Source organism: Canis lupus, chromosome 14 (genome assembly GCF_011100685.1).
Source record: "Canis lupus familiaris isolate Mischka breed German Shepherd chromosome 14, alternate assembly UU_Cfam_GSD_1.0, whole genome shotgun sequence".
NCBI classification, from domain to species: Eukaryota; Metazoa; Chordata; class Mammalia; order Carnivora; family Canidae; genus Canis; species Canis lupus.
Window position 1 is genome coordinate 51,793,299 of NC_049235.1, and position 18,635 is coordinate 51,811,933.

Below are 18,635 nucleotides of genomic sequence, written 5' to 3' on the forward strand. Positions count from 1 at the left end.
CTCTGTCTCACATAGTAAGATTCAGATACAACCCCAAACCCCCAAATAAATCATGGCTACTGTTGAGAACGTATTTTAAAAGCTTGAAGAAACACATGAATCTGTCAAAAATCAGGACATGCCGGTAAGTAATGGGCTTTTACAAGAGGTCTAAAGCCCTTTCATAATCTCAAAACAAAATTAACAGTAGAGATCAAAATGCAAGACAGAAAGCATAACCCACAGTACATGAGATGGATGAAAATAACTGTAGAGTAACCAAGTTAGAACGTTTTAGACAAGCATTAATCCGTGATGTCATTTTCCAACCTAAATACCCTATGACCTCATATTGACGTGCTAGGAGATGTTCACTCAAAAAATAATCCAGGGTCTGTATATCTTGACAGATTATCTTAAACAACTTTCAGAGACCTCTTCTTACAAGAGATCACAGCTGGACAGTCAGTAGACTGATTAGAATTTAAAAGACTTCAGAGCAAGCCTGCACCCAGAATCCCCTTTCTACATTCATGAAGTTATCTAGACTCTTCACGACCCTAGTGGTTCCACGCTGCACCGCTTCAAGATTTGAGAGCACAGACTACCCAACACGGCTCTCTCTATAGCTCTCACCACTCACAAATGGCTTTGTAATTCCCAGACTGCATGTTCTCTCCCAGCCCCCATCACCTTCTTGAACACAGTGGTACCATCCATGGACTTCATTTCTTCCTCCCCCCTTCATGCTCCAGCCCACTCAACACAGCCTTCCATGTGCTCTGAAACCACACTAATGAAGTCACTATCCCCTCACTGTGACCACGAGCATATTGCTTTCAGAAGTTCACCTTCGTTTGAACCTCATCTCTCACACTCCCCAGCCTTCCTCTGTAGACCTTCTCTTCTTAGCCCTCTCCTTAAATGTTGGTGTCACCTAGCATTCTATGCCCAAGATGCTGAAGCATAAAGGCTGAGGTGCAGGACAACAGCGTCATCATGAGACATGAAAGGAGAGCCCAGATTTTAGCAGTTATTAGCTGCATGACTATAGTCAAGATACTTCTCAAAATCTGCATCACCTCATCAAGCAAATGGGGGTAACAGTAAAAGAACTGCAAAAGATACTGGAGGCTTAATTAAGGTGCCTACTGGAAATAATTTACTACACTCAGGAACGTTCTAGTCATTTCATAAATACCTCAGTTATTTAAACTGGACTTTTAAAAAAATAAATAAATAAACTGGACTTTTCCTTTTCTATCATATATATTCATTCTTCCTCTTTGGAAAGAGTTTCAAGACTTCTAGCATCACCTGTTGACAGATGGCTTGCCAAGTCCCTCTCCAGGTCTGATCTGTGCCCCTGAGAATCTGACACAGACTTGCCAATTGTGTATCCCTGTTCAGATGTCTAAGGACCCAAAACTTAGTATACTTCCAGCTAAACCCATCATCTCCCCTCATTCTCTAACCAAATCTAAGATATTTTCTCTTCCAATCACCTAATCTGAAATGTTAGTCTAAAATTGTAGTCTATTGCCAGTCCTGCTTTATCCTGCTATTACTAGGTGGATTTCTCTGTATCGCTCTACAGGGCCACTGGGAAGCCTTCTCGGATGTCTCCCTGGTTGTCTTTCCTCAACACAAGGTCCATGATGCCACTAGTTACCTTTGATTCCGTCGCGTTTGGCCTAAGGTTTTGTGGGGTTTGTTGTTGTTTTCTGTGTGTGTTTTTCTGTTTCTGTATGTAGCTTATATTTCTTCCATTAGATTTCTATTTCTTTTGTTCTAAAAGATGATTAAATAGATTGTGCCGTGCTGGACAAGAGCTTGATCAGGCTGCTTTCCTCTTATTTAATGCTGCCATTTAGTTCATACAATCCTTAGGTGTCTCCAAACCAGATCCTCCTCCACTGTTCCCAGTTCTATCGAATGTTAGCACTGTCCATTGACTGGTAAGGTCAAGAACCCGGGGGTCATGAACTAGCCCTCTCATCCACATATACAATCCAACACCATGTCGCAATCATCTTATCTCTGAAACACCTCCTGGAGGCACCCTCTCTCAACATTTCCACTCCTGCCACTCCCCACACTGACTGGCCCTCTCCTGTGGACTCCTAACAGGTCCATGTTTAGATACTCAGGACCCTTTCCAATCCTTTTTTCACATGACAGTTAAAGTGGTCATTTCAAAATGCACATGTGATGATGTCATCCTCCTCCTAAATATATTAGAGCTCTGAGAATGATAAAGAGATCAGTACCACAGCCCATACAGTCCTGCCCTTCTCTCTGGTACCATCCTGTACTCCTTGACTCTGACTTTCTGTACTCCAGTTACAGAGACCTTCTGTCAATACTTTGGTATCTATTCCCTCATACGCTGGACTTTACACGTGGCTGACCTCTTGCAAAGACTGTTCCTTTCACTCCTTACCAAGTTAGGCCATTTTCATCCTACAGATATGAGTTCAGGGGTCAGTCACTTCTAGGGCAGCCTTCCTTGATGCACGTTCACTCATCCCAACTACGTGCACTCGTAGCAACAGACTACTGAATCACAATCCTTATTTGTGCAAATTTCCACAAATGTAAGGATTGTGCTGGTTTTAGCTCCCCATTGTATACCCAATTCAGTACTGACCTTGGTACTCAATCTGAGTTCAGTAAATAATCACTGAGGGAATGAATGAGGGTGTGGTCATTACTGCTAAACACTCTGATCTTAAACAAGAAGCTTCCTTATTATTGCAAATACTATTTTTAGAGGGTACTTAAAATTTCAAGATCCAAATTATATTATCTGTCAAAACTCACGCTTTCATAGGAGTTGCTGAAAGTGGGATGACACTTTGTCTGGGTTTTATCTGTGTATCATCTCATTTCTTATCTAAGTAGTCTATATGGATGAATTCTGATTTTACTCTTCAGCTACGTAATATTTGAAAACTAATAAGAGCATGCTAGTAAGTTCTTCAATCCCATTGGGCTTCAGGTGCCTCCTCTACAAAACAAAGGAGGTAGACAGGGTGCCCTGTGCTCAGCCATACCCCAAACTGTATCAAGATCTTTTTTGCAGGCCTCAGTGCCTTTATACATATTATTCCCTTTTGGGGGGTTACCTATGCCATCCCTTCTACGCGGGGAACTGCCAAGGAGTCTTCGTTTAAGTTCTAGCTCCACGGTTAGCTCTTTTGATTTCCTGATGCTACCCTTTTTCCTTTCCTCATCCTTGCTTCAAGTGTAATCAATTACTCTCTCATCCGTGCTCCAAAGGGACTCTGACCACACCTTCAATAGGATAAGGCACCATATGGTATTCTACTACTTTATTCATCTCTGTCTACTTAAGAACATGAACTATTTCTAATTCACCTTCAAGACTCAGTATATGAGTGTCTGAGTACATGAACAGAGAATGAACACACACATGGGATACATGAAGCCACTTAAAAATGGCATCCAGGTTTTAGAGATTCACAGAATGTTAGGGTCACCTCTTTTAGCCGAGAACACTGAGGGGCAAGCATTGAACTGCAGATCACATTAGGGTATGAAGCTTTTTCAAGACATAGTTCAGGCATGACTTTGAACTTTACCCTCTAAAATGGTAAGCCATTTTCAATCTTTGACTTACACAAGTAACTCCACCTTGCAGTGTACTAAACTTGTCAATGGATGGATGAATGCTATATTATTTATGCTTCAGGTTATGAAAGAGAAAGGCAGTTCTGGGCAAAAAAGCAAAAGATTTGAAAAATGGATTGGCTCTTGTTTATTAGTGGTAGTGTGTGATATATCATAAAGTAAGCAAACTGGTTTAGCAAAGCAAAGATTCAGGAGATAACACAGGCATTCACAAAGCCTCAATTTGCATTTTCATCAAATGTACTACATGTTATTTTTAGATTCCATTGTGGATACAACTTTCTAACTAAATCCCTTTAAGATCCTTCAGGCATTTTTGCATAAAACACGTCTTTTTAACAAATAGTTGAAAATCTACTTTGTCCCCGGTTATTCTAATGAAGTTATATCTTTCTACAAAAGTCTTCAGCGTATACTTTCCAGAGGCGTCTTTCCCCTAATAATATTGGGGCCTACTGAACATGACACACATGTCTTGATCCTTTTTTTCTTATAAATTGAACAATTTTAGTATAGATAGATCACTGAGAATGAACTCTTCACAGAACCGAAAATGTAAAGGTCCAATGCTATTGTTTCAGTCATAAACCTTGAGAGTATAATTTTAAACAGCATATATAAACTACTGTATGGTATTGTGTTCATCTCTCCTCACTTGCTATTATGTAAAAAAAAATTTATTTGGATTAACATCATATAACCAAAGTTATAATCAATTCTTTAAGAATATATAGGTAAGGTCAACATGTTCAATGTAGAGCATAATCATCTTGAAAATCTTATCAATAGCTATTATCACTCATAATGTTATTACTTTATATGATAATCAGTTTAGTACCTATTGCCCATTTATTTAAAATTAATGGCTGTGAGAAACATCCTCATATAGACTCAGACATATCTTCTATGAAGAAGGTAAAAAGAAAGCAAAGTTGTTCTGTGAAGTAGGGACTCATACCTCAGTTTCAATGACACTATTTGTTCATACAAGCAACAAATTCACATTTTAAAACTTTTAAGCAGTACAGAGACACTCCATCATAGAGTTCTATGACTTTTAAAAGCAAAACTAGAAAACCAATGTTTAAAAAAAACCTACTCTAAGTCAACTATGGAGCTCTACAGTGCAGACAATAACAAGTTGTGCAGCATCATTGTCAAAATAATATTTATGCAATTCTGTCCACTATAATTCAATTCAAGCCCGGCAAAGCCTGCCCTTGCCCTTTATGGGCTGACAATCTAAGATGAATGGAACATACTGTAAAAAATAAAATAAAAATAAAAATAATGAAAATGCTTTGTCACTTGTGGCACAAAAGAAGGAAACTCATCTCTCAAAGTCAGAGTTTTGGCTTCATCTTTCTAATAATAGGATCTCCAACTCATGAACAGGTTGTGGTCTGAAAGGTCACTTGTGGGCTGACTACTTACAATACAGAACATGGTTCTATTGTTCTCTAATTCTGGAATTAGTCCACAGAATTCTATTTAATACAAAAATGAAACTGCTGTTTTGCTCCACAAAAAGCGTGCTATGACTGCACCAGAAACCAAATAAACATGTTGATGTGAGCAGTTGTAAAATCTTGAGGCACAGCAGGGACAGTTAGAAGACAATGATGAAGCAGGTGTTGACCATAGAGGCATGCTAAGAAAACTCTTCCTGAGAGCCCATTTAAAACTGGTTCTTGCCTGTGTCCGCATTCATTTCACATTTCACATTGTTCATCTCTGGCTGGTCATAGATGGATCTACATTTAGGTTTATCAGTTTTGAGTGCCATTGGTGGCTGGGGGAGCACAAATGGATAAGTGGAGAAAGAGGTAGGATTTCTGAAGGTCCTGGATAAGGACTGGAGGAAACAGAAGAGGGAAATAAGCTTAATGAGGAAGTCTTTCCTGGGGCTTTATTTGATGAAATGGTGAACTGTGGAAGAGAACAAGGGGTCACCTCCTTTGCACATGCACAAAATCCTCCTGTAGGCAAAGATACAATACGGTAGGGAAAACCAAGATACTAATCTAATCAAAGACTCTTCTTTCTTTATAGCTGCCTGGAATAGGGCTTGAGGGCAGACAGAGGTCGCTTGAGGATTTCTGTTGGTACCATCACTAGTACAGGACAGAACTGTCTTTCTCCCAGGTCCTCTTCTCTCTTTTCCCTCCACAAGTTAGGAGGAAGTGGTCTTTCCTAACCCCACGGGATTTCAGGCTGGCTATCAGTATGACAGCAGGACTGTGCAAGCAGATGGCTCAGAAAGACTCAAGAAAAAAATTGAGATGAAATGTGGGAGGGGGTGGTGCCTGGGTGGCTCAGTGGGTTAATGTCTGTCTTCAGCTCAGGTCATGGTGCCAGGGTCCTGGGATGGAGCCCCACGATTGGCTTCCCGCTCAGCAGGGAACCTGCTTCTCCCTCTCCCCACCCTGCTCATGCTCTCTCTTTCTCTCACTCTCTCTTTCTAATAAATAAATAAATCTAAAAAAAAAAAAAAAAAAAAAAAGGAAGAAGAAAGAAAGAAAGAAAGAAAGAAAGAAAGAAAGAAAGAAAGAAAGAAAGAAAGAAAGAAAGAAAGAGGAGGAAAGAAAGAAAGAAAAAAAGAAAGAAAGAAATGTGGGACCAGAGAGAAAAATGAAAAGAAAAGAAGAATGTAAGGGGGGGGAGATGGAATGGTAGCTCCTGAATGTCGCTCTGATGCTGAAAATGAACTAAGAAAATGAAAGAAATGCTGTGCTCCTTCTTCTTATCCTCTGCGACTTGCCAGGAGTTTGGGATCTGACTCATCCTGGAGGTGGCCCGTGCCCACGGGCCCCATACACCTTGCAGGCACAGCTGAGGGGCCCACGCGTAGGCTCACTTACAAGCAGGATTCCATTCGTTTACCATTCATCAGTCTTGAGACTCCCTTCTGGCCCAACTGACTGAAAAACCAAAAGCGTACCGAGTAAAATATATTCAGTTCTGACATCTCACACGAATCACCTGAAAATGTATTGCTGTCCTTGACTGTTACGAGGATAATTCTATCAGGAACTGCAGAACTTCATTCTGCTTGAACCACTGCCATTTGGACTCCAGGTAAACATCAAGTCTGTGGTGGCTGCTGCGACACCAAGCTTCCTCTTCAGAAATGCATGACTTATTCTCCCAGCTGCTGAGAGAATCAGGGCAGGTGGCCCTTGGCTGTCAGCCCCCTTCTGGAATTATCTCAGCTGAAGAGAGCTGCTTTCCCCAAGGTCATGCTTTCCTCCCAGGGTGGCTTGCATGTGGTGACAGACTGGGTGGGAGTAAGAGGGTCAGATCCTCCTGCTACCACTTGGTATAATTCTGAAGGGTCATTTTAGCTCAAGTGACCAAGGCTGTCACTGGCCCTGCCTCACAGGTCTTCTCCCTCTGCCCCGCCCTGCTTCCTTCCACTGCCCTCCATGCGTGTGGAGCCCTAGAGCACTCCCTGATAAACACCCAGCAAGCTCATCTCCAGCCCAGAGTCTGCTTTCTGGAGAGCCCAACCTGCTACCAGCATTAAAGCTTTAACCACTCAAAATTTATTTCTTGCAAAATTTGTTTCTAAGGGAGAAGGAAAGCAATCTTATTGCATGGCTACTTTGTGTTAAGGGTTTTGCTAAATTCTTTATGTATTATTTCTAATCTTCTATGATGTAAATGTTTCTATTCCCATTTTAGAGAGAGAGAAAATGAAGAGAAGAGAGGCAAACAAGGAAACAAATCAACGATATCAGGAGGGAATTATTCCACATTAAGATTCATCGGAAGATACTGTTGCCGTGGCAGTAAACGAACCACTTTTATTCTCCAGAGTCACAAACATATTCTTCACCTTGGTTTTAACGCTACAAAAGCAAAGGCATTTGCCTAAGTGGCTACAAGAATAACTGAAGGTCAAACAATAAAGCTCTGAACTAATTATTGCATCCGCCTATCTGTACTTTTAAAAACAACTTAATATGATAGAAAGGTTATGGTTTTGGCCAAGTGCCCGCCAAGAGGAGGGAAGAGACAAAGTTTAAACAATTATCTCAAAAGCATCCCAGCACTTAGGAAAGGGAGACAAAGTTGAAGAGAGAGAGGAGGCCTGGGGCTCAGCTCCACTGCTTATGAACCTGGGTCCTTCCATTTACTCTTCTGGGATGACATCACCTACCTGGCCTTGCTCACAGACATGTCACGAGGATCACACAAATGTAGGAGAATGGGATTTATGAGCCTATAAAATGTAAGGAAATATAGGATATATAGGATATTATATTTTTACCATCATTGCTAACCAGAAACTTGGTGTCTGGACCTGAGTCTGTCTCAGGCAAAAACACATTTACAACAGTAAGTCAAAAACTTTCTGTTATTACAGCTTCTTGGAAATCATTATTAACAAGTTAAACTTAGATTCAGGCTCAGCCATTCGAGAGAGGGGGGAGGAAAAGCTGATAAAACGGAAATCTTTGGCAACTGAGATTGATAAGGAACGTAAAAGAGTAAAGAGGCATCTTCCTAAAATGCAGAGACAGGACAGGAAGGAGATGCAGCTTCAAGCGTTCACTCCACCTCAAGAGGGTTTATCTGAGGGAAAGGGGCATCAGGATCAAAAAAAATCACAAGACAGCCTTCGTGTCACAGAGTGGAATGAAGTGACAGGAAACAGTCATTGCTTTGCCTGGATCCAAGTGAAGAATTTCCACTAAGAAGCAAAACACCATTTTCCAAGGAAACATTAAATCTACCACCAAATATTTGGTGTAGATAGATGATATATATAGGATGTATATATGCACATATATACATGTGTATATATATCGCATATTATCTATGCATATCCATAATGTGCTTTTTTTTTTCCAATGTGAGGCAGTTAATATGAAAATTATGCAATTTAGGAGAATTTCTGAAACACAGGATTAAGTTTCCTGACATTTTTTTAGTTTTAGTTTTTTTGCTATAAGGGAAGAGAAAAAAAAATCTGTTATGTCTTCCCTTGCCTTTCCTTCCCCCTGATTTCTCTCTCCAAGGACTAAACACTCAGTCACAAGACAGGGCAGGAGAACTGAAGGGCACACCTGAGCCCCAGCATCTGTGCCTTCTGCACCACGGCGGAATGACCTCCAGGCTGCCCCCAAGTGGGGAGAGCCTGGCTTCCTCTCCTCTCCTCTAACCTTTTGTCCAAAGCAAACTATTATTCGGCCCTGTCCCATCTCTGGTCATTCATTCCCCCCCACAGTGAAGCATGCATATTTCTAGTTTTGTTTCCACAGGCTTTTCTTTTTCCACTTTGAAGTTTGACTTCCATTCCCAATGTTGACTTCTCAAGAAGTCTGCTGGTCTGTCACCTGCAACTTGCATAACTCCCATGCGAAGAGAAGCAAACTCTACATTCCTATTTATTACCCTCCCTCCTGCTCTGAGAACTAAGCCAGTTTCCAATTTTGAACAAACACTAGTTCTAAGTGGTTTCGGCTGCTGAAAACCAGTCAAAATTTCTTTAGAAAACAGGGAGCCAGTGAACAGTTCAATGGAGGAATAAAGCCAAGTCCAAAGGTTGTTTTTTTTGTTGTTTTTTTTTTTTTTTTTTTTTTTTTTCCAAAATCCGGTTACTACACACTTGTGCAATCTTCCCTTTATAAACCACATTCAATGGTCACAACAGACCTCTCATGGGTCTGAGCAAATGCTTTTCACACTACTTGGGATTCTGGATTCTTGTTGCCTTTCCCCACCAGGTGTTCTTTAAAAACACTTAAGCATCCTCTTCAAGGAAGGCTTACTCCCCCGCCCCCATACCCCTCCAGTTATACATCCTTCTGTTAACACTCATCCCCTCTAGTTTTGCAGCAACTTTTCATTTCCAACACCCAGCACAATGTATGACATTGTATGACAATGTATGACACCCAACAGGTACTCAAAAAGTATCTGCTGAACATACAATGTAATGAAATCACCAAGGTGTACAATTCGTTCACTGACTTATTCAGCCAATGGCCACCTTCTTGTATATGCCAGCTCCATGGTGGGCACTGGAAGCACAGTGAAGACAACGCTTTGGCACCACTTCGTTGAGTTCATAAATCACAAGAAGGAATGTTTCTTATACTTTTTGGTTCCTATGAAATACAGTTATTTTTCTATCCCCAGTAACTTTTTTTTTTTTTTAAGATTTTTATTTTTAAATAATCTCTACTCCCAATGTGGGGCTCGAACACACAGCCCCAAGAGTCACATGCTCCACCGACTGAGCCAGCCAGGTGCCCTTCCCCAAGTGACTTGTAAAATTACACAAAACTGACACACTTACACAGTTCTGTTTCTTCTTATGTGAAAAAAAAAGAGAATCCACCGTCTATTTTGTTAATTTCTCATTTTGAAATAATTTTAGATTTACAAGAAACATCAAAATTGATACATCCGTCATTTCCCATCATCGAATATCAAGATCTTAAATACAGCACGCTTACCAAAACCAGGATGTTAATGTTGATATAATACTATTAACTATTCAACAGATCAATATGTGAATTTCTCCAACTGTCCAAATGATGTCTTTTTTCTGGTTAAGGATCCAAACCAGAATTCCACATTACATTTCATGTTATATCCCATTAGTCTCCTCCCATATGACGATATCTCAGCCTTTGTCTGAGGCTTTTAAGAATACTTAATAATAAGTTATTTTGTACAATGCCTCTAAATTAGGTCTGATATTTCCTCATGATTCAATGTAGGATAGGCAAATTTGGCAAGGATACCAAGGAAGTGACCATATGCCCTGCCCAGTGTACCTTATCAGGAGGTATACAATGGCAATATGTATCACTGCTGGTGATGTTAACCTTGATCACTTGGTTAAGGCAGTTTTCCCACCACAGACTTACTATTTTTTCCCTTGTAATTAACAAGTATCTTTGAAACTATGCAAATATACTGTTTTTCATCATATTTTATAGCATTCATTGATGATTCTTGCCTGCAACCTTAGCCATTTAACTCTGATGTTTTTTCATAGGGTTACCCAGACACAGATGAATTATCTTAATTGCAGTCAAAAAATACAATGGACCCTTTTTGAAGTGGGCACAATATCCTGAGTGTAGGCTTGATTTTTTATGCATAAGGCATAAAATTAACACCACTGCTACCAGAGGCAACCTTGAGATGATCTCATATTAAACAAAATAAAACCTTAACCTTCACTTGTTTCAGAAAGTGAAAAAGTTTCACTTTTTTGCTCAGTTTTCAGTATATCCCATGACCTCTTCAGGTCCATTTCCTTAACCAATGAATGTGTGTGTATATGCGCACATGTGTGTGTTTGGTCAAAAACAGTTTTTGAGTTGAGTTTCAACTCAACATTTTTAAGAAAAATCGGATGGGTCCTGTCATTAACCGTAGCCATGTGCAGGTCTGAATCAAACTCTTGGGTCTTTATCATACTTACTGGTGCCTAATAAGGGAACCTTGGTAAAATTCTCTACTTTTATTTTACAGAAGAAATCTAGCCTTCTATGATGGCTAATTTGTCAACTTGACTGGGACTCCAGGTACTCAGATGAAACATTATTTCTGATTGTGTCTGTGAGGGTGTTTCTGGAAGAGATTAGCCTTTGATTTGGTGGGTTGAGTAAAACATATTGCTCTCCTTGAGGTGGGTGGGCATGATCCCACCCACTGAGGGCCTGAAAAGAACAAAGGTAGAAGGAAGAATTCCATCTCTGCCTGACTCCAGGCTGGAACATCAGTCTTCTCCTGCCCTCCGCAAGGACCTCTAGTTCTCAGAACTTTATCACCAGCTTGCATTGTGGAACCTCTCTGCCTCCATAATCACAAGAGCCAATTGCTTATAATAAGTCATATATATGTAAAATATAATAAATCATATAGAATCCTATTGGTTCCATTTCTCTGGAGAACATTAATACACCTTCCTAATCATTTTGTGCCATAATACTTCTTTTTAGCCAAAGTCTTAGGTTTTACTGGTGTTTACATTGGCTACTATTATTTATTAATTCTTCACATGCTGTATTAGAACTGATTACTAAAATCTCACTTAAAATGAGACAATGACTTACAAACTACAGTGAATCTCTAATTTGCAGGTGACTTACATTTTATAAATTTGGTTATTTAGAATCAATAAGTAGAACCTCAAGCTACCACATAATAGCCTACTTAATCAATTAAGCAGCTTAAACAATAATTTCACATGCATTGAAAATTAGGGGATGAGAGAGACTTTTGTCAAGGATATACTTTGGGCGTGGTGGAGAGGTACTGGCCAATGTGGAGAGACAATGGGCTAACTCCTTCCTGATAGGATGCTTCTCATCCTGGTCTCCTGGAAAACCTCCATCCCAAAGAGGGCCACCATACCTCACCTTGCCACGACCTCGTAAGCCAACCACACTGCTCAATGCCCCCAATAGAAACTGCATAATTATGAAGACATCTTGCTCTTCTTCCTTTCTCCCCAGAGGAACATACTTACAATAAGAACACCTCTCTCTTTCAACTCCACTCCCATCCCAATACCCAGTGCGGACACAAGAGCCACCTGACCAGTGGAAGCTGAGAGAACACATGCCCATATAGTCTACGATCTAGTAGGTACCCAGCCCAGCCCAGATTTGCAAAGTGGTATGACCAGAAGAACCTTATAGGAACGATCACAGCATATATACAGGGTACTTGTAAACCTGGTATTCATGTAGCTCATTTTATCCAAGAAATTCATCTAACCCTATTATTTCTACTTTATAAATTCTCTATGAAGCCTTTCTGTTCCCCCTCAATTACTATTTTTAAAATTAAAAGATATTAAAAAGAAATGCTGCCAGTTTATCTTTGAGATTTTAATGACAAGTTAAGGCAAACTCATGAAACTATAATGGCCAAATCAGGGAACCAGGATAAAAATGAACATTACCAATTCAGCACTTATCAATTATAAATGAACTTTTAAATCCTTCCTCAGGGTTTTTAGAGGGCACCAAGTTTCTCTGGGGATAGTGCCTCTTCCAATTTTATCAAGTAATGAAGCAACTGCTTCCCAAGCCTTTCTTCTCACTATGAATTTCAGCTATTGATCCCAGATGTTGTCTATAATAACTGAAATCTGGATTCTTTGTTAGCAAAATGTGGCACTTTTTAGAAGAAAGTTCTTAAAACTCTGACACCCACCCCCCTCGGCCACATTCCTCCCACACAAGTATCTCTCTCTCTTTTTTTTTTATAAATAAAAATCAGAAATCACTGTGCTCAGCTGGGGTTAAAAGTCTTTGTAAATATTTATTCTTTCTCCTTATACAATGGAACTCGCCAAATAAACTAGCTAAGTTTCCAAAATATCTTCAAAAACAGACAACAGGTCTGGTGTTAGAGCCAAAACCAGTCATTTATTTCACAATATGTTAATTAGAAACAATCCATCTATTGCAATTCCTTAGTCTGAATGATAATTTTGCATTTGTTTTTATTTTCCTGAGTATTACCGGAGGTGACTCAGTCTGGTCATGAACTAAATCTGACAACGTGAATGCCCTTGGGGCTTACGTACAAAGTGACTGCCTTTAATATTCTAGCCAGTGCAGAGTAAAATAACAAGTGCCCAAATATAATAAGATTAGAAAAAGAGAAAAAAATTTCAAGCAACACAGAAAATTTGTTTTTTCAGAAGATAATCTCAAACAGCACAAAATAACCTTAACACACAAAATTAAAATGACCACGGTGTGTGTTCTTCCACTGGTGTGTGGGAATTTAAAAATAATTCCATTTAACAAAATTAGAAGAATTAGGATCTCAAATTCCTAAGCAGCACTAGAATCAGTTACACATCCATGAAAAGTATATATGAGAAGATGGTGTATTTCTTCTTTTATTAGCGACTACAATGAAAAGTATCTTGTTTCATAGCCTCTGGTGACAGCGGTATGTTAGTTATCCCTTATAAAGCATTGGTGAGGGATCCCTGGGTGGCGCAGCGGTTTGGCGCCTGCCTTTGGCCCAGGGCGCGATCCTGGAGACCCGGGATCGAATCCCACATCGGGCTCCCGGTGCATGGAGCCTGCTTCTCCCTCTGCCTGTGTCTCTGCCTCTCTCTCTCTCTCTCTGGGACTATCATAAATAAATAAAAAAATTTAAAAAAAAATAAAGCACTGGCGAATTACTAAAAGTTTCATTATTAATTATAAACATAGGTAAGCAGAGTGAATTCTTAAAGAGCAACCCATATAAAAGAGTAATGTAGTTATTTCTAAAAACAAATGAACAGATCAAAAAGTAACTATAGGCTATCAAGACTCCATAAGCTCAAAAATTCTGAACTTACCAACTTGTAAAATTCAAATTAAAAAATGTGAATAATTATAAATGTCCCCATCATCTCCCCAAACTGTAGCTCTTATACAGCTAAGTGAAGTATCAGAGTAAAGGATTAGATACTTCTCGAAAGTTTTTTCAGTTACTAAGTTTGAAGGTCTTTTTGTGTCATTGTTTGTGTCTTTTTTTAACCCTTTCAATGAATCTGGAGTAGCAGATTTGCCTATTGGAGAATGCAACTTAAAAAAATTCTGCATTTTCCTCTGAGTTCTTAAAAACATGGGTGTCCCAGAAGGTCATTTGTTTGTCTGTTTGTTTACCTAGGAGATAAATGTAGAACTAAGCTATGCTATGCCAGGAAATTCCAATTTACAATTGGAGCTGCAGTTAAAAATACCGAACAGTACAGGGAAAAACTTTCCTATGCTGGGTTTGAAGCTATGTGACAGATATTTAAAAAGTCCTAAGAGCTTCTCAATCGTCTCCTCCCTACCAGCTGCCCCAATTCTGACAAACACAACAGGCAAAAAACATATTAACCAAGATCTCATCAAAACAGATGAGTTAAAATGTACCCACCCTTCCCTCCATCAAGCTATTATTTCCCTTTCTTTGCCTTAAGACTGAACCCTTTTCGGTTCATGATACATAAGTAGAAATAACAGATCATTCTGTCAGTTTCCCAAAGACAAGTGGGGTCCTACTAGATGTAAGATATGTCAAGCGACTCAATATGCATCAATCTCAAACTCCCAAGGTGAAAGAGTTCAGCTTCATACAATTCCCTCGACAAGGCAGCCCTTCTGCTTGTTTTTAACAACAACAAAAGAAACAAAAACCGTCTCAGTTTGAATCCTTGATGCCCTTCATTTAGTCTGCAGCTTGCACCTAGTGGCCTTGAGAAAATGAATTCCTGAATTTACAATTGTCTTTGAAAATGAGTTGATGTCAATCATTTTTTGAAGTCTTTGGCTTAAATGATCAAACTTTTAGTATCCCAAACCCAAGGGCTGGGTAAGATCACAGGATTCAGAAGAGAGGCTGATAAGGATCTTGCATTCTATGCCAAAGAGCCACTTGTACTTCACAAGTAAAATTTTTAAAGGAAATGTAATAAATGAACAAAAGCTAGGCAACAGAGCCAGAGTGCTAGAATAAGGAAAAGCGGAGGGTGGTAGCTACTAATCACAACGGCCTGGCTTTTAGATGAATGTTATCTCCAGATTTAGGTCCTCAAGACTTGAGGATCTATAAAATAGTGTAGTTTCTTATAAGGAGTTAGAATCGGCTCCTGTAATCAAAAAGCACACAGCCCCACTGTCTTCTTCCACACACTCGAATACTGTCATGAGTAAGTTAGAACATCAGGTCATTTGGGGTAGGGAAGGTAGCCGGGTTGCAGAGGTCGGGGGTGGAGGGGTCTCTTGAATTTACAGGTCCACATTTGATTCTACAGCTGGACAGTACGCTTACATATTGTCCTCTGTGTTTCTCATTCCCAGCGATTTCCTATGCCCCTGAGCCCTCCTCCCACTGGGGGAGCTGCATGGCTTCTAAAGGGCAACAAACAAAGGAGGCGAACTCGATTTGTTTCCCAAATCAGCTTGCTCATTTCCCAGTCAACAGTTGTGAAAATTGGGGCACCCCTGGGTGGCTCAGTGGTTAAGCATATGCCTTTGGCTCCTGGGGTCCTAGGATCGAGTCCTGCATCAGGCTCCCTGCATGAAGCCTGCTTCTCCCTCTGCCTATGTCTCTACCTCTCTCTGTCTCTCTCATGAATAAATAAATAAAATCTTAAAAAAAAAAAAAAAAAGTTGTGAAAATCAAGGCTTTCATTAGCCAGAGGCTGGCTTTGCAAGGGCAAGCGTCTTCTAAACTCCAAAGGGTGTCCTTTAAATATCAAGGCTTAGAACCTGGAGGACTCAGAGTCATGCTCTAAGATACAGAACATGAAGTTGCAGAAGGCATTCCCACCATTGGAAGGAGAAAAGCTCTTCCAGGAGGAAGAAAGAGGCAAGCCATGGAGGGTGGCATACAAACCTAGGGCCTGTCTGGAATCCTACTGGGGTCAAGACCCATGATGGGGAGAGAGATTCCCTGATGGAATTTGAAAAATTCAAAGCAAAGAATTCTGTGCTCACTGCTCCATGGTCCTCTGGGAGGGGAGGAAACGATTAAGCAGAGTACAAATGGCAGGCTGGTATCGTTAATAAGTCAGGTCAGAATTAGCTAGCCTTCACGCCTTCCCTCAAGGCAGCCTTTTCCCCTCGAGAGGCAGTAGAAGGCAGCTGAGAATACAGAATCGCATTCCTGCTGGACCTGCGGAGGCTGTGGGGTGGACAGCTCAGAGTCAGGCTGCATGGACTGTGAGCTGAATCTCAAAGGCTCAACACCACCAACTAGATCGAAGGTGGAGGCCAAGCGAGGATGGGAGATGGGCCCGTGACCATGTCCTGTGCTTATCAGGAGACACACACCGGACTGGACATGGAAGACAAAAGGTGATGCCCAAAGCTGCCATAATATTTCTCCATTGTTTTGGTTCAGAAATCAGCCCTTTAGATTTGAGCATTAAAAAAAGAATCAATAAACTGCTAGAATAAATATCATGAGCTTTAAAGCATGGACTTCAGCAAACCCATGTTGTTTGTTCAGAAAATTACTTGCTAGTTACGGGCCATGTTGTATATAGGTGAGGTGAGTCCCAGAGATAGAAAAGGTTATAAATATACCTGTCCTCTAAGGGCCTATACCTATATGAAGAAAAGGGCAGATACAAATGAAAAAATAAGGGAAAACATCAATCCTGTTTATCCTTTGAGTAGCTCAAAAAAAGAAAGAAGTAGTGTGTGAATTTCACACATAGTTCTAGCACGTAGGCTGAATAAAAACTCCTTAGGCTTCCTGCAGTATAGGAGGAAGTCTAACGTCTTCCAACAGGCAAGTCAGGCTAATCCTCTCTGGGAGTCTGTCAGTTGAAGCATTTCGTATCATCCACAAAGGATCTCATCATTTCCATAAATGCACCCAAATCTACTCCGTAAGCTAATTTTCCCCCATCTGTTAACAGTTTCCTTAAAATCTATGCGTTTTCATTTACTTACTGCACAGAGTACGACTCTCAAATCATTTCTCTCTGTTGGACAGGACTGCACAAAACAACAGATCAAGACTTGCTTTTTATCAATCTTTATCAACTAATGTGTGTTTGATATATTTATATATATATATATATATGTAAACAACACAAAACTGTCTAAAGTACGAAAAGACCGTTTACCCCATCTCCAGCCACCTTCTTTCAATCCCACTCCCTGGAATTAACTGTTCATTGTCTCTTTCTCGCCTCTCTCCTCCCTCTCACAGAGTGTTTTTATTCATTACTGTTAAAACTTTGTTTTGTTGGGATCCCTGGGTGGCTCAGCGGTTTAGCGCCTGCCTTCATTCAGCCCAGGGCGTGATCCTGGGGTCCCAGGGTCGAGTCCCATGTCGGGCTCCCTGCATGGGGCCTGCTTCTCCCTCTGCCTGTGTCTCTGCCTCTCTCTCTCTCTCTCTCTCTCTCTCTGTGTGTCTCTCATGAGTAAATAAAATATTTTAAAAAACCAACAACAAACTTTGTTTTGTTTCTACAGACAAGACAATTCGGGCTCACCGTATACATAGTCCTCCACGGCCTGCTTTCCGCTCGGCGACACAGCATCAGGGAAATTCCTGTCAACCGCTGGTGCCCGGGATGCACGGCGCGCAGTCCCAGAATTTACCGAGGCGACCTGTTACCAACGGGCATCCGGGCCGTCTCTCATTTTTGGCTAATTCAGACCCAAGCTCTTTGTCATGGGGTTCCCTGCTCCCCCAGCCGAAGCAGGCCCGTCGGGCCCCCGCACCCACGGAAGGCGCAACCCAGAGGGCCCAAGGCTGCCCAAAGGCCCACGACCGCTGTGTCTATAAAATATGCACCGGATCATTTGTGCTCCTCAGCAGGGGGACAATCGAAGGGGTCCAGCGGGATGCACGGCACTTGGCACTGCCGCGCACGGTGAGCGCAGGTGCGGCGGGGACCCCGAGGCCTCAGGGCTGCCACCTGCACCTCTGCTCTGTTGCCGCGGGGCTCCTGGGGCAGCGGTGATGCTCTGCGAACCCCGCGCCCGCCCAGACTACAGGCCGGGGCTCCTCTGGGGCCTGAGCCGGGGGGCCACAAACACCACCCTGGGGCACCCTCAGCGACACCCCGGACGGGGCCCGGGTACGGGCTCCCTGGCTCCCGGGGAGGAAGGCCACCCACACGGTGGTACCCGGGACAGCTCCAATCCCAGGCGGCTGATGGCTGTCCCAGCGGCGGCTTCCTGCCCTTGCCGGGGACAATCGCCTGCATGGCCGCGGGGGGGTCCAGCCCCACTTGCACCGGCAAGTCTCCTCCATCTGTCACTGGGGCACCAACAGTGGGTGCCCCCAGGGCTCGCGGAGGGCACCCCGGGCACCTGGAGTAAATCGAGGGCAGCCGGCACAGCGACGGCCACCGCCCCGGGCAAGCAGCTCAGCCGCGACGACGCGCTCCCTGCCCAGAGGCTCTTCCCTCCACTTCTGCCCCCGTGACTTCCCCATGCACGGCCCTTCTAAGCGCTAGAAACCAAAGTCTGCAGCCTGCTTCTATCCTGGGGGCCGGCGCCCGCAGA

General features: G+C 41.8%; 1 protein-coding gene across 3 annotated transcripts in view; it reads right to left on the reverse strand.

The window, feature by feature from the left end:
* Positions 1–18,635, reverse strand: part of DOCK4 (dedicator of cytokinesis 4) — a 409,941-nt gene that overhangs the window by 227,469 nt on the left and 163,837 nt on the right. The gene's annotated exons all lie outside the window — the stretch shown is intronic.